The sequence below is a fragment of the Antechinus flavipes genome, chromosome 4 (genome assembly GCF_016432865.1).
Source record: "Antechinus flavipes isolate AdamAnt ecotype Samford, QLD, Australia chromosome 4, AdamAnt_v2, whole genome shotgun sequence".
Lineage (NCBI taxonomy): Eukaryota > Metazoa > Chordata > Mammalia > Dasyuromorphia > Dasyuridae > Antechinus > Antechinus flavipes.
Window position 1 is genome coordinate 254,544,878 of NC_067401.1, and position 26,102 is coordinate 254,570,979.

Genomic DNA, 26,102 nt, shown 5'->3' on the forward strand with positions numbered 1-26,102 from the left:
AGAGGTAAGAGGTTAGAAGTCTGAGAATACAACTGTCTCTCAGTCTCCTTGTATCATTATTTTCCTCTCACGTGACATGATTTATTCTGCTGGTCAAAATTGGATCCCCAGCAGCCACTAGCAGGTGGCTGCTGTAACACTCCAGTATATTTTCCATTATTGCCCTTTATATAATTTATCAAACCATTGTGCTTTCTTCTGCCTCCTTATATTTTTCTATATCTGAAATGTACTCACTCCTACCTCTGCCTCTCAGAATCTTTCTCTTTCTCTAAGACCTAGCTTAGGTAGGAAGTACCTTCTTCATGAGGTCTTTCTTGATCTTCTTAATTGTTGCTATTTCTTCTTATTGTTCAGTCCTTCCAATTCTTCATGAACCCATTTTTGAGATTTCTTGGCAAAGAGACTGAAGTAGCTTGCCATTTCCTTCTCCATCTCATTTTATAGATGGGAAATTGAAACCAACAGATTAAGTGACCTGACCAGGGTCACACAGCTAATAAATATCTGAGGTCAGATTTAAACTCATCAAGATCAAACTTTCTGATTTCAATCTCAGTGCTCTAATTGTACCACCTTGCTACCTCAAATTTGCTTCCCAAAATTACCTTGTATTTATCAATATATGTGTTGCACATAACCAGTAAAGTAAGTAACTTGAAGGCAGGGAAGTTTTTATTATTATTGTTATATTGAATCCTATAGATATTCAATAAATATATGTTAAATTAAATTATCTTTGTAAGGGTCCACTTGTTTACAAACATCATGAAAATCAGAGTGGAATAGAGAATCAAAGGATTAGAGTACATTGGATCAGACTCTGTCAACCTATTTTAGCAATACCATTTGTGTGTGAGAGTGGCCGTGGATGTAGGGAAACTAAAGCAACTGAATGGCTGATTAAATTTGTTTTTCAGCCAGATGTAGCTTACATCAGCCTCTAAGGAAAAAAATTAGCAGAAGTGATAAAAGAAAGTATAATCCACATGGTAGAGACTATGTGGAAAGACAGGAATACCAATATATCATTGGTAAATCTCATAATTGATACAATTTTGGAAACCAATATATGTGTTAACAGCCCAAGGAGATCATTGACAGAAAGAAAGTTCCTTACTTACTTACTTTCACTTACCTTAAATCTTAATAACAGCATTTTTTGTGTGGTTTCACAAAACTAGAAGCAAACTGGACACCTTTTGCCTAGACAATAACTAGATTGTGATACATAAATGTTATAGGATGTTACTATGCTATAAGAAAGAGTGAATGTGTTGAATATAGAGAAATATGGAAATATTTATATAAACTGATTTAAAATAAAGTAGACAGAGCAAGGAAAACAATAAACAGTGACTGAAGTGATGTAAATGGAAAGAACAAAAATCATAAAACAGTTGAAACAAAATGTTGTAAAATTATAAGGAATATAATTGGTCCCAAATAAGAGATATGAAAAGACACATACTCCTTGCTTCTTTACAGAATATTGAGGTTCCTTGAAAGTAATTGTCAGATGTGTTGGTGGTCTTGCTGAATTTTTTTCTTTTCTTTCTTAAAAAAATTGTCATAAAGGATGGCTCTGAGAGAAAAAGGGTAAAAAGAAGGGATATGGAAAAATCATAAAATGAAAAGATATTAATAAAAATATATAGGTCTTTTAAGAATAAATTATTTTGAATTGTGGATTGATCTTAGGAGACTAGCAAGATAGCATGTCTGTCTGTCAGGCTAATTAAGTACATTGATGTCAGGGCATTTAAAGCTAAGGTTTCTCTAGGAGCTGACTTTAATCATCTACATTACACTTCTATTTTAAGACCCAGGCCAAGAGCAATGGAAGAATACTACATATAGACATGCAGATCAAGTTCTGCATTTAATTAGTTACAACTCCACAGTATATTTAGTTGATTTCTCAGCACATTACTTATATTATCATCTTAGTCTTGTTGTAAAAATATTATTGAGAATGAGTCATTATGCTCACTCTGATAAGCTTTCAAAAATATCCCAGCTCTCCAAGACCCTCAAAAAGCTGATGTCACATAGGTACATATAGGAAATGTGACACAGTCTAACCAATTGGCTAGGAGCTTCCTTGGGAATTCTCATCTAGCCTGCCTTAGGAATGGATTAGTCACAATCCAATAGCAATTATTTTCTATAAAATTTATGTCTATCATTAAATCGTTCCTTTCATCTAGGTAGAATCATTTTATATAAGACAACTAGAAATAGCATGAGTGGTTAAAAGATGAAAACTGAAATACTGTTCTACTGTCCATTCTGTAAATACAAGATCTCCAAATAAGTATAATCACTTGTACTTCCATGAAAATATCTATGACAAATGAATGTAATGTTTACAACATGTGACAATACATACATACATATTGTATATATTATATATGTATATGTTTATTTGTTTGTTGTTGTTGAGTCATGTCTAAATCTTTGTGACCTCATTTGGGGGTTTTCTTGGCAAAGACACTGGAATGGTTTGTCATTTCTTTCACTAGTAAATTAAGGCAAAAAGAGGTTAAGTGATTTGTGTCACACTTATGTCACAAAGCTAGTGAGTGTCTATGAATTCAGGTCTTCCTGATTCCAGGCCCAACACTCTATCCATTCAAACCATCTAATGCCTCATGTTTGTGTGTGTGTGTGTGTGTAATATACATATATATATATTTACACATGTAAGTATGTATGTATACATACACCTATATTTAGTGTGTATGTGTGTGTGTGTGTATATTTACACACCGATATACCTCTATATAAGTATATAGGTATATACATGCATATGAATGACATACCACATGTAATATTGCCCTATGTATATACACACATGTACATGTATACATATGTATTTGTTTTTGTATATACATAAAAGTATATACCACTTAATGTCTTTAAATGATTATGGATACATGATTTTAAGTAAAATAAAGTTACAAAGGGAGTTTTAGTTCTGTAGCAATGATATTACAAAATGAATTTGGGTTCTTAGGTTGCTAAAAGGGGGTTTCCTGTCTCCTTTCTTTTATCTCCCCACCCATCCTTTATATTGCTACTAGATTTGACTTCTTTATTTGTAATGCACTCATTTTAGTTTATTGATTTCAAAAAATTTCATATATAATATCATATCAATCTATATTTATCTTTCTTTTCTACTATTAGGATAAGATTATAAATATAGGGCAGAAAGGATCTCAGAAGTCATCTAGTCTGATCCCTTTATTTTACTGAAGAAGAAACAGATAGAATTAACAATTTTCTCAATGACTAAATTGTTAATTTCCTGGGAACCTATTGTAGTGCTCTGAATACAGTAAGTGCTCTGTTTAACTGTCCTTACCACTATCCTTGAAACTCTATTCTTCTTTACTGCCATGATCCTATATTTCTTGTCTCCATAGAACTAAGTCTCTATATTTCTTTATACTTTTGACTATACTTCTTCCTTTTTCCATACTCCCAATGAATGAAAATTCCTCTAGGCTCAGTCTTCAGTTGTCACCTCTTAATATTTGTTCACTCATTCTATCTGAATGCTTATCAATCAGGTGGTATAGCAATGTACTGGGCCTGGAGTCAGGAAGATCTGAGTTCACTAGTTTATGTATCTTTGTCTGCTTCAGTTTCCTCAATTGCAAAATTGGAATAATAATAGCAATGTCTTCCTGAATTGTTCTGAAGTTAAAATGAATTGTTTGCAAAGCACATGTCACATAATAGGCACTTAAATCCTTGTTACTTGCTTTCAGCAAGTATTTTATTACGTGCTTATTACATGTGGGGCACAGTGGAAACTGAGGGTAAACTGAGGGAAAAACACTCTTTGTTCTAAAGAAACCTATCTTCTATTAGGTAGACAACATGAAAGCAACTAATAGATATAGAATACATGTATATGCATCTTAATTTGCAATATAAATGGAAGATTATCTCTTTTTTTTTCTTTTCTTTTCTTTTTTTTTTTAATAACTTTTTATTGATAGAATGCATGCCAGGGTAATTTTTTACAGCATTATCCCTTGCATTCACTTCTGTTCCGATTTTTCCCCTCCCTCCCTCCACCCCTTCCCCCAGATGGCAAGAGTCCTTTACATGTTGAATGGGTTGCAGTATATCCTAGATACAATATATGTGTGCAGAACCGAACAGTTTTCTTGTTGCACAGGGAAAATTGAATTCAGAAGGTATAAATAACCCGGGAAGAAAAACAAAAATGCAAGCAGTTTATATTCATTTCCCAGTGTTCTTTCTCTGGATGTAGCTGCTTCTGTCCATCTTTGATCAATTAAGGCTCTCTTTATTGAAGAGATCCACTTCCATCAGAATACATCCTCAAACAGTATCGTTGTTGAGGTATATAATGATCTCCTGGTTCTGCTCATTTCACTCAGCATCAATTCATGTAAGTCTTGCCAGTTCTCTCTGTATTCATCCTGCTGGTCATTCCTTACAGAACAATAATATTCCATAACGTTCATATACCACAATTTACTCAACCATTCTCCAATTGATAGACATATTGGAAGATTATCTCAAAAGAAAGGCACTAGCAATAAAAGAAACCAACAAAGACCTCTTTCAGAAGGGGACCTTTGAACTGAGGTCTTAAAGAAGCCAAGGAAGCCAGTAGACAGAGGTGAGGAGAGAAAACATTCCAGAAGGGAGCAACAACCATGGAAAGTACATGGAGTTTCATTTCTAAAATGTATAGAACAACTAAAATTTATAAGACTATAAGCTATTTCCCAAATGACAGATGATCAAAGGATATGAACAATTTTCAGATGAAGAAATTAAAGCCATTTCTAGTCATATGAAAAAAATGTTCTAGATCACTCTTGACTTGAAAAATGCAAATTAAGACAACTCTGAGGTACCACTTCACACTTCTGAGATTGGCTAAGATGGCAGGAAAAGATAATAATAAGTGTTGGAGGGGATGTGGGAAAACTGGGACACTAATACATTGTTGGTGGAGTTGTGAAATGATCAAACCATTTTGGAGAGCAATTTGGAACTATGTCCAAAGGGCATATTAAAATGTGCATATTCTTGATCCAGCAGTTTTTCTACTGGGCTTATATCCCAAAGAGATCAAAAAAGAAGGAAAAGAACCCATATGTGCAAAAATATTTGTTGGTACTACTCTTTGTAGTGGCAAGAAACTGGAAATTGAGTGGATGCCCATCTGTTAGGGAATGGCTGAATAAATTATAGTGGATGAATATTATGAATGTTATTATTCTATAAGAAATTCTGAGCAGGTGTTTGCTCATATGCTAAAATTGGAATGATAAAGAGAAGATTAGCATGGCCCCTGTGCAAGGACAACACGCAAATTCATAAAGAAATAATGAGCAGGCTGATTTCAGAAAAGCCTAAAAAGACTTAACAAACTGATGCTGAGTGAAGTGAGTAGAACCAAGAAAACACTGTACACAGTAACAACAAAATAATGTGATGGTTGACTGTGATGGATTTTTTTCAACAATGTGGTAATTCTAGCAACAACAAAATTATATGAAGATCAATTTTGATGGACATGGCTCTTTTTCAACAATGAGATGAGATGATTCAGGCCACTTCCAATGATCTTGTGATGAAGAGAGCCATCTATATCCAGAGAGAGGACTGTAGGAACTGAGTGTGGAGCACAACATAGCATTTTTATTCTTTTTGTTGCTGTTTGCTTTCATTTTATTTTCTTTCTAATTTTTTCCTTTTTGATTTGATTTTTCTTGTACAGAAAGATAATTGTACAAATATGTACACATATATTGGATTTAACATATATTTTTACCATGTTTAACTTATGTTGGATTACTTGCCATCTAGGGAAAGGTGTGCAGGAAGGGAGGGAAATTGGAACACAAGGTTTTGCAGGGGTTGTTGTTAAAAATTATTCATGCATATGGTTTGAAAATAAAAAGCTTTAATAATAAAAAAAGTAGGTGATTCAAGGCAATTCCAATAGACTTAGGATGGAAAATGCAACCCATATCCAGAGAGAGAATTATGGAGACTGAATGTGGATCAAAACATAGTATTTTCAATTGTTTTTGTTTGCTTGTGTTTTTTTTTCTTTCTCATAGTTTTTTCCCTTTTGGTCTATTTTTTCTTGTACAACATGACAAATATGGAAATATGGAGTGTTATATTCAAGGGGAAAAGAGGGAAGAAAAACGAAAGGAAAGGGAAGGGGAAGGGAAAAGCATGTATATTGTAAAAACGTGTTTATAAAGTAACTAGTACAGTATTTTACAAATATTATTCATTTGGTCATCACTGGGATCAACACTGGAAGAGAGATACTTTGGTTATTTCCATTTTACAGTTGAGAAAAGTGAGGCAGACCAAGGTTAAATAACCTACTCAGGGTCACATAGCTATAAGTGTCTGAGGCCGTATTTGAACTCAATTCTTCCTGACTCCAGGTCTAGCACTCTATTCACTGTCACAACTCCTGAGGAAGAGTAAGAAAGGCAAACATGTTGAATTGTAGATAAATTGGAGGGGAATAATGAATAGGAAGAATGGAAAAGTAAAAAAGGACTAGTTTGTGGAAGGACTTTAAAAGCTGAACAAAAGTTTTATATTTTAATTGGAAGAAATAGGGAGCTAATAGAATTTATTGAGTAGGAGACTGAATGGTCAAACATAAAGTTAAGAAAAATGACTTAGCTGAATAAAAAATAAAATGAAGTGAAGTGAAAGAAGGTCCACTTCTTCAAGTGAGCCATAGGAGAAGGAGAGGATAGTAGAAGGGTATATTAAATCTAGTGCCTTTAGTTACCATTTTTTGAGGATGAATATATAATCTATATATTACCAAATCCTCTTTTTCAATCATTTTTATCAAGTCCAACTCTTCATGATTCCATTTGGGGTTTTCTTGGCAAGAATAGTAGAGTAGCTTGCCAATTCCTTTTCCAGATCATTTTCCAGATGAGAAACTGAAGTAGATTGGGTTTATGTGACTTCCCCAGGTCACACAGCCAGTAAGTATCTGAGACCACATTTGAACTCAAATCTTCCAGATGCCAGGCCTAGGTTTCTATCTACTACCACTTAGAAGTTCATTTATTAAGTTGGGTTTTCATCTCTATTATATATTTCTATGAATTCTCAAAAGACAGACACTCAAAATCCTTAGAATTTCCATCATCTTATTAAGCTATTAGCAGTTGGAAAAAGGCTATAATAATTTATTTAGCCTTTGGTGAGACCAGAGAATCTGACAAAAAGTACCATCCAAGAAATGATAGGGGAAAAAAGCAAGTCAATTGATGACTAACAGAAGAGCCCAAAGCTTGAAAGGCATTGTGTTATCAAATGAGTAATATGGTCTAAAACAATGGTGGAGGAGTTGGGGTGGAGGAGGAGGAGGAGGATAACTGATTGTGATTACCCAGTTAGCCTGTCATTGAAGAACTGCAGGCCTAGCAACATAGCATGCTGAGGGGGAAGAGGAGGAAGATGACTAAATTAACAACTCTCTCCCTTGATTATTAGCCACCTACTGTTACCTTAGGTCAGAGAAGTGTTGATTTGACAGAAGACTGCCTGGTGTGCTTGGTGAATATGCTGGCATTCCATTCCTGGGTTAAATCTAAAAGGAAAATAACAGGATTAGTTTGACTTTTAGTTTACTCACAAAAAGCATCGTTTTACTACTAACACTTGGCAAAATAGACTGTAAAATGTAATTGTCACTTTTTTTAGGGAACACCCCAATCACAGGCAAGTATATAAAGTATGTAATGTATGTCAAGAGAGTGATCTATAACCAGTGTTAGTTCTGGAATGATAAAGGTGATTCTGATTAGACCCCCTACTTTGCTCAAATCAGTATTAATTATTTCAGTGTGATTTCATAGGGGTAGTGATTGTTAATAATTATTAGTGAATAATTATCTAATAGTATACAGTTAGTCAGTTTAGTCAACTGGTATTAATGTAAGAAAACATGTATTAATATATATTATATATATGTATATATATATCATATGGGAATAATTAGATAAGATAGATTCTTTCTTATAATGAGAGTCAAACTTTAAAACCTATGAACTCATTTTTTTTTCACTTATTTACACAGTATAAAGTTCACTTGCCTACTAACCACTGTCTAAGGAGTGGGATACCTTGAAATGATATGGAAAGTCCTTTATCTTATTTTTGTACCTCTGAACAACACAAACACCCTATTATTAATAATTAGTCATATCTTGCCAATCTTATGACCATTACCTTTCCCATCCTATAACCACTCATATAAATATGTCATTTTTGGCCCTCATAAAGATTCAGAAACAAAGTCTATCACTCAGTGAAACCCTATATTTACTTTGCTTCTCGAGTGTTTGAGTATTACTCCCTATAAAATTAAGTCCTTGGGGACCAGGAAGCACCTCAAATCATGAGGAGGATCTGATGTTCACTTTATTAAAGAGGGCCACAAATCCTTTAATAAAATGTTATTGACTTGAAGCTCTGCCTCAGTAGTTTTTTTTTTTTTTTTTCTAGCAGATTAGACCGTTTTGGACTCCACAGGAAGAACTTTTAGATTCACTTTATTAGTTTTGTGGGCACGGGGAAAGGGAGAAGGATGTTCTATTTTAATTATAATAAATTCATATTATCACTTAAGAAAATACATAAACTGTGCCAATAGAATGATGCTATTATTCAGTCTTTTTTCAATTAAGTTTCATTCTTTGTGAGTCCCTTTTGGGATTTTCTTGGCAAAGATATTGGAGTGGAGTGGTTTGCCATTTCCTTGTCTAGCTCATTTTAGAGATGAACTGAGGCAAAGAGGTTTTAAGTGACTTGTCTAGGATCACAGAGCTACTAAATGTCCAAGGCTGGATTTGAACCCAGGAAGTTGAGTCTTTCTGACCTGAGGCCCAGCACTCCATCACTGCCTCACCTAGCTGCCCGTAGTGCCATCTAGCTGCCAATAAAATATCAATACACAAATAAACAAGCATGATTTTTGTGATCTTGAACAAATCTTCTATGAGCCTCATGTTTTTCCACATCTGTAAAAGTGAAAGAGCTAGAGTCAGTGAACCTAAACTCCCTTCTAGTTCTAATTCTGTGATCCTTCGACTAAATCTATAAGTCATAAGAAAAAGCATTCCTCTATGTACCATGCCCTAATAGGGATCTAAATCAATAGCAGTTTGGTGCTTTTAGGAATCAAAAGGAAAGTTCTCAGATTCCTTACCTTACCTAAAAGAGCTAGTGATATTCTACCAAGTAAAGCCTTTCTCTCTGGTCCCTAGAAAAACTAAATTTCTTTTTTTTAAATTATTATAGCTTTTTATTTATAAGATATATGCAGGGGTAATTTTTCAGCATTGACAATTGCAAAACCTTTTGTTCCAATTTTTCCTTTCCTCCCCCCGTCTCAGATGACAGGTAGACCATGTTAAATATGTTAAAAGTTCTATTAAATACATGTATATATGTCCATGTAAGTTATTTTGCTGTACAAGAAGAATAGGACTTTGAAATAGTATACAATTAACCTGTGAAGGAAATAAAAAAATGCAGGTGGACAAATAAGGAATTGGGAATTCTATGTAGTGGTTCATACTCAAAAACTAAATTTCTTTAGGCCCCTTTCTGGGCATGGAAATCAGAGGAATGCCTTCCTTCTGACACCTTGTAAAATTATAATGATAGAATCATAAATTTTGGGCAGAAAAGGATTTTTTGAGATAATTAAACTCAATTTCTTCATTTTAATAATGAAGCAATTGAAACTGAAAGTGGTTAAGTAACTTGCCCAAATTCATAAAGAAATAAAATATCAAAGCCAGAATCTCAATCCATGTTGTCTGCCTCCAAGTCCAGTCACTTTTTTCACAGATTTTTAGAACTATCTAGGACCCTAAAAATGATATAGTTCAAATCTCTCATTTCATAAATTAAGAAACTGAGGCCCAGAGAGATTAAGCTAGTTATGGCAGAGGCAGAATTAGAACATAACATATATTGGATGCAATGTGCATGAAAACTAAAAAAAGTGGTTTTTAGTCACTGTCTAGAGCAAGGTATGAATTTGTATCATGGCCTATTGGCAAGATCCAATTTATGATGTCTGTGTATATACACAACATATGTTTCATTTTAAAATTTGCTTAAGATCATATGCTATTTTGTCACTAGTATCCACTTGACTAATGAATGTGCTTTATGTGTAAAGTCTGCTTTTAGCTCTTCCTATCCCATAGTCCCCTTGCTACCAACTTGTACTTTTGTCTAAATCCTTTCTCACCTTCATGTAGAGGCTACAAAGCTGACTAATTTGCCAGATAGCTGGGTGAATTTGTTTTTCTTTCTTACAAGTTTTAAGGCATATGTTATTAATTTGCTTTTTTTCTGGCTAATCATTTTATTAATAATGTTAGCATATTATTAATAAAAGGAATCAGTGACCTCCTCAAATGCCAAAGAAAGACCCTGGTTATTAATTTGGAAATTAATGAATTCTAGTCTCCTTTTCCTATTTCAGAAAACTTACAGCAAGTGCTTATCTGAGTAGGGAAAATTTCCCAAGTAATCCCCACAACTCTCTCCTACCAAGCTATGTAAACCTGAGTGTCCATTGTTATTATTGTTTCATCATTTCATTTTTGTCTGATTCTGGGACTCCATTTAGGGTGTTCTTGATACTGGACTGTTTTGCCATTTTCTTCTCCAGCTCATTTTATAGACGTGGAAACTGAGGCAAACAGGGTTAAGTGACTTGCTCAGAATCACACTGCCTAAGTGCCTAAAGTTAGATCTGAACTCAGCCCTTCCTAATTATAGACTCAGCACTCTTTTCACTGTGCCACCTAACTGCCTCTTATGTATGTGTGTTTGTGTATGTGTGTATATATGTGTGTGTGTATATGTACACATACAAATACATACACACACACACACACACACACACACACACATATATATATATATAATTACTTGTTCCCTGGGTAGGATGATCACTTTGCAGGATGCTATTTGCAAAAAAAAAAAAGGAAAAAAAGGTTATTTTATTTATATTAGCACTTTAAAATTCGTCTCCAACCTGAAATTAGATCTTTGTTTGTATTCAACTACAAGTGAGAATCACCATCAAGCTTCACATTGCTTTTCAGGCTGCAGATCAGCAGGAAACACTATGATTTTTAAACAGAAAGATAAGAGTAACACTCTTTTGAGTTTCCTGAAAGATAAGGAGATAGTAGGTGAATGAAAAACTTCTTCCCACAACCCTCACCAGTTGTCCATTGAGAGTCTCAAAGGAGCTGAATATGGTGACAGTTTTATTGATTGTGGCAAGAGAATGTAAAAGAATATTATTATATTTAAGTGTTATAAATATAAATATAATTTAACATAATATAAAGAAAATATGTAATAAATGTGTAATATGAGAAATGTAAAGCAAAATAATTTTATATATAATAAAATTGTTTTTCTAATTCATTATATTTTAAATTATTATAACTTAATCATTTTCCTTTATATTATATCCTCAGGTGGTATCTCTGTCTACAAAAGAGAAAAAGACATAGTCATTAAAAACGGGGATAAATTAATGGGTAAGGATATTTTCCTTCTTTATATGTATTTTTCTAGATGGTTTGAACAAAGATAAGTTTTTCAAATCAGCAAATGACCTAAAACTGAGAAAGACTTAGCTAACATGCTGAATGACAGAATCGGGGCTCAAGAAGATCTCTGGAGGCTAGAACACTGCACTTAATCTACTAAGATGACATTTAATATGTGGAAGGATTACACTTAGGTTGGAAAAAAAATATTTCATAAGTATATGATGGTGGAAGCATAACCAGGCAGTAGTTTATGTGAAAAAAAGATCTAGAGGTCTTAATAAGCTCATTATGTATGCTTTAACAGCAAGATATGTCAGCTCAGAAATCTAATACAATTTTTGGATACAACAAGAAGGGGCAAAAGGATTTAGGCAGTTAATCTCTTGTGGCACTTTACATTAGTCAGACTATTATCAGTTCTAGGAAGGATATTGAAGAACTGGAAAGAGAGTAGTAGCATGTAGGCAACCAGGATAAAGAAGGAACTCGAGTGTATGAGGCTCAGTCAGAGAAACTAGGAATGAGGTTAGCTTGGAGGGAAGGCTTGGAAGATGATAATTGTCTTCAGATATTTAAAGAATTGTCATTGAAATATGCTTCTTTCTTTTAGCCCCAGAGGGCAGAACTAGAAGCAGTGGAAGTCAGAGAGGGGCAGGTTTAAGCCTGACATGAGGAAAAATTTCCTAATCCTTTCCAGATATTCAAAAATGAAATGGCATGTCGTAGGAGGCAGTAGTTTTTCCTTCATTAGTGGTCTTTGAGCAAAGACAGGAAACATGACTTCTTGTTGGGGATGTAGTAAAGGAGATTTGAGTGTGAGTTGAATTAAATGACCCACTAAAGTTCCTTCAAATCTGAGATTATGATTTTGTAAATTTTTCCCTATTATCTGTTGGTCTGTTTTAAAAAAATATAAGAAAAAGGAGTATGAGTCAGAAGTTAGGAAAGCATCTAAACTTAGAAATAGTAATAAATAATAATATTAGTAGCAAACATGTATATAGTGCCTTTTATATGCCAGACACTGTTAAGTAGTTTTATAATTATCTTATTTGATCCTCAAAACAACCCTGATAGGTAAGTGCTATTATTATCTTACATACGAGGAAACTGAGGCAGAAAGTAGTTAAATGACTTGTTCACAGTATCAGCTATTAAGTGTCTGAGGCTGGATTTGAACTTAAATCTTTTTAACTCCTGGCTGGGCAATTTGTCTATCAAGTTGCCCCAAATAAAGCAGAAAGAAAAGTGCAAAATATTTGGAAGCAACGGTTTTGAGTTTCAGTAGCCAAAAAATACATTCATGACTGGCCCCCCAAAAACGTGACCACTGCTCCCTTCTTGCCTTGGCAGTCCCATGGTAGAACTCAGGCTTGGCCAAATTATCTTCATTCATGCAGCAAACATTTACTGAGCAGAGACCATCTGCATGTCACTGTGCATTAATTACCGTACATTAATTACAGTCAGGATGTTAGTAATCTGCAAACACTGATTGGGCTTCGGGCTGGCAAGAACTTCCTGCCACATTTAGGGTCTGTTTATTAACTTCCCTTGACTATTTAACAGAAGTTGTTTCAACTATTTTGTTTAATGCTTCTGTCAGTTTATTCCCCATGTGTCAGTTCTGTATGGTCTAGATGTTAGTTATATAACTTCAGGCAGATTTTATTAAGGTAGTCTGCTTATTGGCACATATATTTGTTGTCTTTTGAAAAATCTAGGGTATTTAGGTTTGGCAAGAAGAATGGAAAAAACCTTAATTTCCCTAATACACATGAGAGGTGTTGGGGAACAGTGGAAAAGCCCTAGATTTGATGGCAGAGGACTGAGGCTGGAATTCCAGCTGGGTTATTTACCAGACCTGAGGCAAGCTACTTCTGTTGCCCTCTGTTTCCTCATTGGTAATATGAGGGAATAGAGACTTCAGTGATTCATTCTTGCTGTAAAACATTTCAAAGATTGTTTTTCTGGCTGGAATATTCTACCTCTTCACCTCTGCCTACTGGGCTCCCTTTAAGACAGCTCAGCTTTCTGAGGACACTTGTGCCTATCCTTACCATTGCTAGCTAATATTTCCTTTATGAGATTGCATTATATCTACTCTTCTGTCTTCTTATTTCTCTTAGTTTCTTTTTCTTCTTCTCCTCCTCCTCCTCCTCCTCCTCCTCCTCCTCCTCCTCCTCTCCTCTCCTCCTCCTCCTCCTCCTCCTCTCCTCCTCCTCCTCTCCTCCTCCTCCTCCTCCTCCTCCTCCTTCTCCTCCTCCTCCTCCTCCTCCTCCTCCTCCTCCTCCTCCTTCTTCTTCTTCTTCTTCTTCTTCTTCTTCTTCTTCTTCTTCTTCTTCTTTTCTTCTCTCTCTCGCCCCTTTCTTCCTTTATGAATCCATCTCTGTCTCTAGATAAATAATGTAGCTATATATACACATACACACATATATATACATCAATATGCATATATATTTATATATCTATAAAATGGGGATAATAAATCAGGGACCATAATTTAAACTCCTTCTGTATTTATTTGTAGTGTATATATGTCTGTGCATACATGCATATACATATACACACATATCTATATAGATATACATCTTTGTATAGAGAGAAATTTAAGCTTATAGCTTAAAACCTCACTGAGATTTTGGGGATACTTTATATATCCTGCCTACATTTAGTTGTTTGCATGTTTTCCATTAGAATGTGAGTTCTTTAGAGGTGGGGATTATATTTTTGCTTTCTGTGTATCCTCAGTGCTTCCATAATACCTTGTACAGAGTAGGCACTTAATAAATGCTTAAACATAGCAAATACTTAATAAATATTGATTGGTTGATTATTGTCCCACTGTTTATATTTATGATCCTACTTTTTGTCCTTTTTTTTATCCCAAACTGGAATGCCTGGGCAATTCAGACTTGTAAGTATGAATTAAAGATATAAAATGATAGACAAGCTTTTATGGACCTCATTAATTTCTAGAAGCATCTGAGGTTAGTTTTATTCATCCTTAAGACATTTCCCACAGTGATCCATTGTAGAAGGAGATTTAAATAATGAAGAGCATTAGTGGTGCTGAAGCATTACATTATTCTAGTACTTCAGAGGGCTTCATCAGAGAGCTTTTACTTGAAAAATGCCACAATCTCGTTTGTCTTACATAAGATTATGAACTATATCTCTAGAATTTTATCCTACAATTAATCCTGAGGTAAACATCCAATCATTTAACATTCAGCCATGTTTCCCGAGTACTTTCTATGCTCATGATATGATGTTAGGTATCATTATCTAAGGATACAAAGCAAAAAAAGACAAGGTCCCTATGTTTGAGAAACCTAAAAAATGGTGATGATATACTCACATCCACAAAACAGATAAGGCATGAAGTAGCATAGTGGATAGCACTGGGACTTGGAGTCAGAAAAAACTCATTTTAAATCCTACCTCAGCCATTTACTACTTCTGTTACTTAGGCAAGTCATGTATCCACTCTAAATCTCAACTTCCTCATTTGTAAAATGGGGACGATAATAGTAGCCACCTCATAGAGTTATGAGGATAAAATAAAAAGAGATGACATATAGAAATTTTTGCAAACCTTTAAACACTATATAAATGTCATCATCATTATCATGATAGGTGCCAAATAAATTGTAGAGACTATAAATGCTGTAGGACTTCAGAGGTGGGAAAAATTACTAAAAGCTGGGATGGTTAGGAAAGACCCAAGGATTTAAGCAAGACTTTTAAGATAGGCAGGATGAATCTACTTTCCTTTTTTTTGGGGGGGGGTGTTGTTGTAAGAACTGTTTATCCAGATTTTAGCAAAACATTTGGTAAAGTTTCCTTTTGCTGACCTTTCTGGCAAGATGGAATGGGGGTACTTCAGAGCTCAGTGTGTCTTTTTTTTTTTTTTTTTTTTTTTTTTGCTGAGGCAATTGGGGTTAAGTGACTTGCCCAGGGTCACATAGCTAGGAAGTGTTAAGTGTCTGGGGCCAGATTTGAAGTCAGATCCTCCTGACTTCAGGGCTAGATGTGTCAAACTATATTGTAAGGCTGTAATTATCAAAACTATTTGCTATTGGTTAAGAAATGTAAAGATAGGTCAGTGAAACAATATAGACACAATTTACAGCAGCAAATAAATAAAATAACCTTGTATTAATTTATATTGTATGTATTTGTATATAACCTTGTATTTATGAGTATTTACAAGAGTAAAGACTTAAATTTTGGGGACAAGAATTCATTATTTGGTAAAAAAAATGTTGGGAAAACTAGAAAGCAATCTGGCAGAAATTTGGCATAGAAAAATATTTTACACATTTATCAAGATAAGATCAAAATGGATACATGACCTAGATATAAAAAGAGATATTACAAGAAAATTTGAAGAACATGGAATATATTACTTATCAGACATATGGATAGAGATTGAGAGCTATGTGAATTATAAAATGGATGGTGTTGATTGCATAAAATTTAAAATATTTTTGTGCAAATAAAACAAATGTAGCCAATATAGGAAGAAAATCAGAAAATCAGGGAAACATTTTTATAGATAAGATTCTCATGAGATAAAGGTCTCATATCTCAAACATATAAGGAACTTTGTCAAATCTGTAAGAATGAGTCATTACCCAACTAATAAATGGTCAAAGTATATAAACAAGCAGTTTTCTGAGGAAGAAATCAAAACAATTTATAATCATATGAAAAAATGCTTTAAATCATTACTTATTAGATAAATGAAAATTATTATGAGATATCATTTTACACCTATAAGACTAGCTAAAATGATAGAAGGGGAAAGTGATAAATGTTGGAGGATTTGTAGAAAATTGGGACACTGATTCACTGTTTGTGAAATTGTGAACTGATTCAACCATCTTGAAGAGCAATATGGATTTATATCCAAAGAATTGTTAAAATGCCTTTACTCTTTGACCCAGCAATTTACTACTAGGTCTGTTTCCAATGATGATTAGGAAAAAAAAGCAAAAGAATCTATGTTGTACAATGTTTATAGCAACTCTCTTTTGGCAAAGAACTGGAAATTGGAGGGATGACCATCAATTGGGGAATGACTGAAAAAGTTGTGTTATGTGATTGTTGTGGAATGTACAAAGTGATGAGTTAGTTCAGTGATCTTAGAAAAACTTGGGAAGGCTTGCACAAAATAATGAACAAAATGAGCAGAATCAAAATAATGTTGTTTTGGATAATAATATTGTTTTAAAAACAACTTTTGAGAGACTATTTTTACTATTATAAATATCTAAATTAATTATAAAGGACATGTGAAGGAAGATACTATTTACATCCAGAGAAAGAACTGATAGATAGAAATATATATAGAATTGTTTTACATATATATATATATATATATATAGGTTATATATATGTATATATGCATATGTATATGTATATATATACATAAACATATTTGTATCTAATGGTAATCATCTCGAGGGTAGAGGGTAGAGGAGAGAAAAAAAGGTTAAGTGCCAATTTTATTATATATTTAGAAAGAAGAGCAAATTGTATATAATATATATTTACAATTTCATTGTAACTGATTGCAGTTACAATCATCTTTCCTCCCTATTTTACTAATATTATTTTATTTAAGTTCAGAATTAAGTACATTTTTAAAAAAATCAATGTATGACAAGAATCAAAGAGTAAGTGAAGTGGGATCTCCAGGAAATTCTTTAGAGAATTCTCCAGGATTCTCCTCTTGGCTCTGGGTTTATATTTCTGAGAGAGGGTGGAGAGAATTTCTTGAGGGTGGGGACCATGCCTTAAATCCCTTCTGTATCTCTTTCCATTCCCCAATATATTTTAAAATTCTAAATACATTTGTAAGTGGATCCTAATAATATTCATTGATTGACTGTTGAATCTGTGGCAGATAATGAAGAATATTCCTTATTTCTATTTCATATGTTTTTGACATAGTGGGAAAGAATAGTCTTGGAGGCAGGAGAGACTTGGTTTTGACCTTTGCCTCTAACATTTAATAGCAGTTGTTTGTCTTTCATTCTTTAAGACCAGTATCAGGAAAGTGTTGTCTTGACTTGCAGACGAATTGGATTTTAAATGAGTCAATCAATACTCTGCAATGTTATCAATTTTAAACTCTCCTCCAGAACCATCTGGGTCCAATGGCAAGACATAGGATGCACTACAAAACTTTGAACTTTTAAGCTAAGATCTTTCCCAGGTCTTAGTTTATCTGAGGCAACACCCATTCCATGACTCAGTCTAAGTAAAAAAAAATGAGGCAAAAAATGGCCTTTTTTACCTCCTCAAATAAAAAAATCTATCTAGGTAGGAAAGACTCTCAGGGTTTCTTGGCAGAACAGAAACAATTTCTATTTATACTCTGAGTTGATAAAACCCAAACAATGACTAATTGAGGTTTGGGGTTGGGGTCCATTATTGGCTAATCAGTGAGAGCCAGACTGATTTGAATTTAAGGCATAGTCAAGGAGCTCCGTTTGAGTCCTAGTGGCTTTTTCAAAGCTTGGTTTAATAGAGTTGTATTTCAAGAAATTTATATTCTTTGTCTTTGTTCATCTGAAACAATGCTCAATCAATATTTAAAGTTGGGTAAGAAATTAAGCAAAAGATGCCCTCGTTTGCCTATTAAAAATATTCATGTCAGTATGACGAGGGGAAAATTACTTAACCTCTTTAAACCCCAGTTTCCCTATCTATAAACTAGTTTTAATAATGCTTACTGAGAGGCAACATAATATAATGGTTAAAGAGAGGGACTCAGAGTCAGAAAGATTGGAATTCAAGTTCTCTCCCTTAAACTGTGTGACTCCAGGCAAGTCACAGCTCTCTGAGACTCTTAAGACTCATGTATGTTTTTCCCAACCATGGCAGGTGTTGATTGACATTGTTAAGAGGAGTTTTCTGACCAGAAACATTCAGTACCAAAGTCACAGATTCAGTTCAAAACCAACCTTACTTCACAAAATTGTTGTGATGATGAAATGAGATAATGTATTTACAATAACTTCTAAACCTTAAATCTGGTATTTATATGGAGGTTGAAGGTTTGTAAATCTAATATTATCCAGTCATAGTTGTGTGACTGGCCAAAACACCTAGTCCCTCTCTGTCTCAGTTTTTTCAAAATCTGTAAAGTGAAGATAATGATAGTACCTACCTTCTAGGATTATTGTATGGATCAAGTAAGATAATAGCAGTAAAGTTCTTTGCAAATGCATTATGTAATTAATAGCTCTTGTTTTAATGCTCCTTGACATAGAGGGGCATTATATTGACTTTAATTTTATATTTCTCTAGAGGCTCAGAAAATAAAGGCTTAAGAATTAATTATACACTCTTCAATGCATGCCTAAAGTCGATGTGATAGGCCAAGCTTTGTCTCATTTTTTAAATGCTCTTTTCAGGAAGGTATGTTTGTGCACTTCTTTTTAAAGTACAGGACCTAATGGAAAGTTCTTATGAATAATAGCTGTGATGTTTTAGTCTGTATAGGAATAGATGCCAACTAATAATTTTTCTTTCTGAACATTATAGTAATTGTTAAGTCAAATGGCTAAAAGCAAAATAATTAGCATCTCCAGGAAATAAAATGATTGGTTACTTCAGGCAGTCCTGGGTTCTTCAGACTGCTTATCCATCTGGCAGCCCTGATCTTGCCATTTGCCAACATGTGCTTCTGCGTGTGATGGGGGGAGTCTAGGGGATAGTGAGAGGGAAACCTGTCTAGTGTTTGGAGTAACACGTTGCCACATGTGCCTGATCAGACTCATAATGTGCACACAAGCTCTCCATTCCTTGGCTCAAGTAGCAAAATGATGACTGCTTATAGTTATGTCACTCTCAGGTTAAAGTCCCTTGACCTCAGCAGTTTATTGATATTTGAGACCACTAGGAAGCAGAAGATCTGCTTTGGGAACAAAATGGAAAATCATTAATTGAGTAAGCAGCTATCTCTTTGGTGAGAATTGCCAGCTATTAAAGCAAAAATCTACAATTTTGGAAAGACAATAGAAAATTTACCAATATTAGTGTGAAAGACCATACATGAGTAACAAAATCTCTGAGCAAGTATTCCCAAATTAAATAGAAGTAGCCTAAGAGTATTTCCACATGATGTTAAAATACCTCAATCAATCAATCAATCAGTTGATCAATATGTATATAAGTACTTTTTTCACTTGTAAAAGAGTTAATGATCCCTATATCTCTTTAACTTTGTTATGACCAGATTTACATAGTATAGTGGGTAGCTTTGCAAATTTTAATGAATTTTATAAATTCTGAGAAGGTTCAGCTATTTTTTTCTTGAACATTTCACTGTGATTTATGTATGGATGTTTTTCATCCTTTGGCTCTCAATTAAATGAAGAATTCCAAGCAGTGAACACTTGGAATACAATAATAGTAAAAATGAATATCAGAGATGATCGAGCCAATCATAAATAACACATTTTAGACATCTGTGTCTTATGCTTTATGCTTTACCACATACTTTATGGTTGCTATTTTTTTTAAAGTTCCTTCAATGAGATAATCAACTATGAAAGACTTGGTTCTTCTCAGTGATTCAAATTTTTTCCTTTTTCTTCTGTTTTTTTTTTTCTCTCAGGCTTTTTCTCTTTTGTTTTGATTTTTCTTTCCTAACATGATTCATAAAGAAATGTATATTTAAAAAATTAATGAATAACCAGAAAAAAATTAAAAGTTCCTTCAAAAGAATAATTTCAAGATTGAGGATTAAACAGATTAGTGCTCATTTGACACGGATAAGGAAGCCCTAGTAATTGTAATTAGAATACAATTAGAATACAGTAATATAGTTGTAATAAGGGATATTTTCTTGTTCTAATATCAGACTTTATTTCTTCTAGGTTGTGGAATAAAGAGGGTCAAAGCAATATAGAGTAGTGTTCTCCAAAATAGGGACTGGAGCTCCATTAGAGATCTATGGCCTCCTCTAAGATCGAATATAGCCAGCTTGTACAGACTTTCTCTCCAGATGATTGTTAAATGTTCAATGTGAGCATTTACATGTTGGAAATCAGCAAATGCTAGAAATCAATGCTTGATTTATTGTACTGTTGATTGTCTAGACTTAAGAAAGCTATTAATAAAATATTAATCACGCAGAATAAACTTAAAAGCATGTCATGCTTATGCATTTGTATGTTTTTGTTTGTTTGTTTGTTTGCTTTTTTCCTGGAGAGCAGTTTGTTAAACCAGCTCCTGGCTGAATACCACGATCCCACTGATAGCCATTTGTGAGTCTTGTCTCCAACACAAAGTCATCTCCCTTTTTTCTCCAGTGCTCTTCTGTCCACACTAACCTCTTCCTCAGGGCATTTATAATCTAATCTTCTGAAACAACTATAGTAGCATCTTTAACAGGTGCCATAGGAATAATACCTTACTCTTCCCTACAACATACACTTCTCCTTTCTACCACGGTGTTGTGAGAAACAACTCTTAGAAGTTCAGCTGGGACAGTGACTGGTGACCAAATTGGTATGGCAGCTTACAGAGGTCTCTCTGTTTCCACCCCCTCAAACCCACCTGGTTTTCAAACTTCCCTTTTTTTTTTTTGTCAAGGGCACTACCATCATTTCAAGTACCCAGATTCAAAGTTTTGAAGTTGCCTTCATATCTTTACTCTCCCTTTCCCTATATCAGTTGTCACAAATTTGGATTGCATTCCACATCTTCACATCTGTCAATTAACCAGTCAATAATCTGTCAATCAATAATTATTTATTAAATACCTACTTTATGCCAGGCACTGTGCTAAGTGCTGCCTCCTTTTCCTTCATGTGACCAGCACCCTCATTCAGGCCCTTATCACTTCTGCCAATATAATGGACTTCCAATTGGTCTCCCTGATTCAAGCTCCTCCACTCTCCAATACATATTTTTCTTAATGAGCGTGTCTGATATTCAAGAAACTTCAATGGCTCCCTATTGACTAGGGATCATTATTTTATCTTTAGCTTATCCTTTTAAAAATGTCTAATGTGTGTAACTTTTATTATATTCATAATTATTAGTACATATATACATTATATATGCATACATATATATGTAAATATAAAGACATTATGAAATACATTTGCAAATTTTTTTTTACTGTTGAGAGGAGTGACCAAAAAACTTAGGGAGTTCTGTGTTATCCAATTTGAGCCAATGTATGCAATAGGAAACCATTGTTCCAATTCAGGTCCCCAAAACTGAAACATTAAAAACAAAACAAAACAAAACAAAATGTAATGGAAAGAATATTTTATCTGGAATGACTGACTGTGGGTCACTTTTTCATCTGTAAAATTAGAGGATTTGATTATATAATTTCTGTCTTTTATTTTTCATCTGTAAAATTAGAGGATTTGATTATATAATCTCTGTCTTTTATTTATCCAGATATTTTATCTTTTTTTCCCCCTGAGGCAATTGGGGTTAAATGACTTACTCAGGGTCACACAGCTAGGAAGTGTTAAGTATCTGAGACCAGATTTGAACTTAGGTCCTCCTGACTTCAGGGCTGATGTTCTATTCACTGCACTTACCTAGCTGCCCTGATTTTTCTTTCTTAATGTACTATAGTCCTGTGACTAGATGGTACAGATAGGTGGTACAATGCCTAGAGTGCTAGACTTGAAGTCAGGAATATTCATTTTCCCAAGTTCAAATCTGGACTCATATACTAGCTGTATGACCCTGAGCAAGTCACACCCCTGTTTGCCTCAATTTCCTTATCTGTAAAATGAGCTGGAGAAGGAAATAGTATTCCATACAAGTATCTTTGCCAAAAAAAAAAACCCAAATGGGTCATTAAAAATTGGAAACAATGAATCAACTAAACAACAATAACATGATTAGATGGCTTCTAAGGTTTCTTCCAATTGAATCTTTTGACTTTGTGGAGAAAAAGGAGGAATCTAATACTTAAGCCATAATAATAATCCACAATCATCATAATATATCACAGTAGATTCTTCATTAAAAAATAAAGCATTATTTGAGTTAAAAGAATAGAAATTGCTTTCAGTCACACATTAACACAATAGAAGGAAGATGCCATTTATTTTTATAAATGTCCTTTCACTTGCTCAAATATCGCAATATAGATTTAGTGTGAAAAATGAAGAAGAAACATAACCTAGGAATAACTGAATCTAGATTTCATTGAAATGTGCCTTTGATAGTCAGGAAATTCAAAGTGCTTTGAAATGTGATAAGACACAAAAGTACCTGTCTGACATGGTCTACACGTTCTTCACCTGCTGTTAGATAGTATGTCACAAACCTTCAGATTTAGAAAAAATTTTGAGATGAACTAGTTCAACTCCCTGCTTCTTCTTCCAGCTGTTCTCTAAATCATAACTTATTTTGGAAATTAAGATAAATAGTAATGCTTAGAGTCATACCAAGAGTGTTCATAAAGCACTTTCCACCTAGTAAGTGCTAGGAGGAATATAGCACTCTAGTTAAGAGAGTTTGACATCCAGGCCTTCGACATTTATTAAGCACTTACTGTGTGCCAGTCACTCAGTAGTAAAAAGAAAAAAAAATTAGACATTATCTGCCTTCGAGGAGCTTACATTATCCTATTGGGAGGCATGGAATAATATATTCAGAAAGAAGTAAATTACATATTCTTAAGTACATATACATATTTCATATGTATAGCTATGTGTGTGTGTGTGTGTATTATATATATATATATATATATATATATAATATATATATATATATATATATATATATATATATATGCAGCTAAGTGGGTACAGTGAATAGAACACCAGGCCTGGTCAGGAAGTCAGGAAGATCTGAGTTCAAATCCAGCTTTAGATACTTAGTGGCTATGTGACCTTGAGCAAGTCATTTAATGGCTTTTATATGATGCTTCTCTTATATGAGAGAGAGACAGACACAAAGAGACAGACCAACAGACCAAGAGAGAAAGAGACGGAGACAGAGACAGACAGACAGAGAGACAGAGACAGAGAGACAGAGATAGAGAGACAGAGACAGAGAGAGACAAAGATAGACAAGAGACAGAGAGACAGAGAGAGAGAGGAGAGAGAGAGAGAGAGAGAGAGAGAGAGAGAGAGAGAGAGAGAGAGAGAGACTGAGACTGGAAAGAAAGAAGAGGGAGACAGAGAGACTAAGACAGAGACAGAGAGAGGAGAGAGACAGAGACTGAGGCTGGAAATAGAAAGACAGAGAGATGGGAAGGAGACACAGAGAGAAGAGGTGAAATGAAGACAGAGAAAGAGGTGACTGAGAGGCGATTGAGAGAAAGAGACAGAGACAGAGAGCATAGTAATTTTTTCTGGGTGACAGAAGAGCATAAGATGACAGCCTCTAATGGTGTTGGGATTGAGGCGGACCTGAGAACTCAGGTGTTCTGAGTTCCCCCCTGGTTTTAACTAATTACTAAACAGCACTTCATCCTTTACCAGCTAATATTCCAAAAGATATATTTTCATAAATCAGACCTAAAGAGAATCAGTTCAGTAGAAGACTGTGGCCTATTAACTCAAGTCTTAAGTTTTAAACCTGTCAATTCCCTTAAAACTCTCCCTGTCAATCAAATGGAGAAGCAACCTTGTTTCTCCCTCCCTGGTTATGTGGGAGCCCTGTATTTTCCCAGGTACAATGTGTGAGTCACACTCCCCTGTTACATACCTCAGGGGATCCTGGGGGGTGTTTTCATTAGCACTCAGAGACTGGTCTCCACTGGCCCTCAGGTTTTCTTGTTTACTTTTGAAGAAGTGAGAAGTATCAGTGTTTACCAGCTCTGGACTGGACTGCCTCATCTCTGGGCCTACAGTTTCCACTATTTTTCATGTTATATTTCAAAATGTAGAAAGCTGCTTTTTAAATATGAAATACATAGGCTTATATGGGATGCATTTTGAATTTTGATTTGAAAGGAAATGAGCAGTTATTCAGAATTTCATAGAACAAGGATAATTAAACCACCAAATGACTATTATCAGTATATAGATCATAGTCTGAAGGTCTCTGGGAATGTTTTTCCCATGAATGTCTTTCAAAATAAAAATAGTTCTGAGAATCTGGCCCCTAACTTAAAAAAATCCTGTCAATTGCTAACCTTTATGTAAAGATTAGGCATTGGTTGAAACAACTGGGAAGCATTTGCTGCCAGCATGTCTGATATCTGGAACATTTGCTTCCTGGAGAGCACTGTGAGATAAAGTGAACTCTTTTATCCCCTGGTTCTGAGTTACAAATGCTTCAGAGTGCCCTACTATAGGACTTATCAAAGATATGATATCAAAAACTAAAGAGATTTCAGTTTGGAGCTTTTATGATAAAATATTAATGAATTTCATTGATGATAATTGAGAAGATGTAAGCTTATTAGAACATGTCAAAATTCAAAATGTATGTATAGATTTGAAATGGACAAAATATATCTGTAAATACTTAATTCAGAATTGGCAAAAAATGGCAATTGGTATAAAAGTAAAATTCATATCATGATGAGCTACGGAAAATTCTGATATGAAAAAAATTTGCTTATGAATATTCTCACCCTAAAGTTTTTTTTCATAAACTTCTCAAAGATATATATATATATATATATATATATATATATATATATATATATATATATATATATATATTTGGTTAAAGTATGTGGTGATTGTTATGTGTGTCTGGGTGTGTTTTATGTACAGTGATAGCTGAAGGGTCTATGAGAATTATTAAACTATACAATTTTTTTTTTAAAGAATGCCACTGTGACCTAGAATTTTAACTAGGCTGCAATTGGACTAAGACAAGAATAGATATAGTTACTGCAGAGTGCATGAGGATCCACCAAAGAAAGGCAAAATTCCATTCCCTACCCAGAGTCTATGATGTGGACACTTCTTTCTTTTAAAAGGACAAAAATATTTTTAGCAACACTTTTTTGTTGTGGAAAAGAACTGAGAAGCCCATCAATTGGGAAATGCTGAACAAATTATGGCACTGTGCAGCTAGGTAGCATAATAGATAGGCTTGTGGTCAGGAAGGCCTGAGTTCAAATGTGACCTCAGACATTGGTTGTGTGACTTAGCCCTGTTTGTCTCAGGTTCCTCATCTGTAAAATGAACTGGAGAAGGAAATGGTAAGCCACTCCAGGATCTTTGCAAAGGAAACCCCAAATGGGACCATGAAAAATGACTGAAACAACATACAACAAGAAAATAAGATTGAAAGAAAAGACACTTTTGGAGAAACCTTGGAAGACTTCCATGAACTAATACAGAATAAAATGAGCTGAACCAGGAGAGTAATTAATACTATAAACATCACTATTGTAAAAATGAACAATTCTGAAAGGATTAAGAACTCTAAATAATACAATGATCAACCACAATTTCAGAGTACTAATGATATCAAGAATGCTCTATACCTCATGAC

General features: G+C 34.2%; 1 long non-coding RNA gene and 1 other non-coding gene across 2 annotated transcripts in view; both read left to right on the forward strand.

Moving 5' to 3' along the window:
* Window positions 1–5,288: 5,288 nt before the first annotated feature.
* Window positions 5,289–5,400, forward strand: LOC127563555 (U6 spliceosomal RNA). The gene has a single exon (XR_007954009.1). It is a non-coding gene; the product is annotated as a U6 spliceosomal RNA (small nuclear RNA).
* A 6,162-nt stretch (window positions 5,401–11,562) lies between these two features.
* LOC127561958 (uncharacterized) overlaps window positions 11,563–26,102 on the forward strand; it is a 35,300-nt gene continuing 20,760 nt past the window's right edge. Inside the window, exon 1 of the long non-coding RNA XR_007953577.1 lies at window positions 11,563–11,627. This is a non-coding gene — a long non-coding RNA (uncharacterized LOC127561958). The remainder of the gene's footprint in view (window positions 11,628–26,102) is intronic.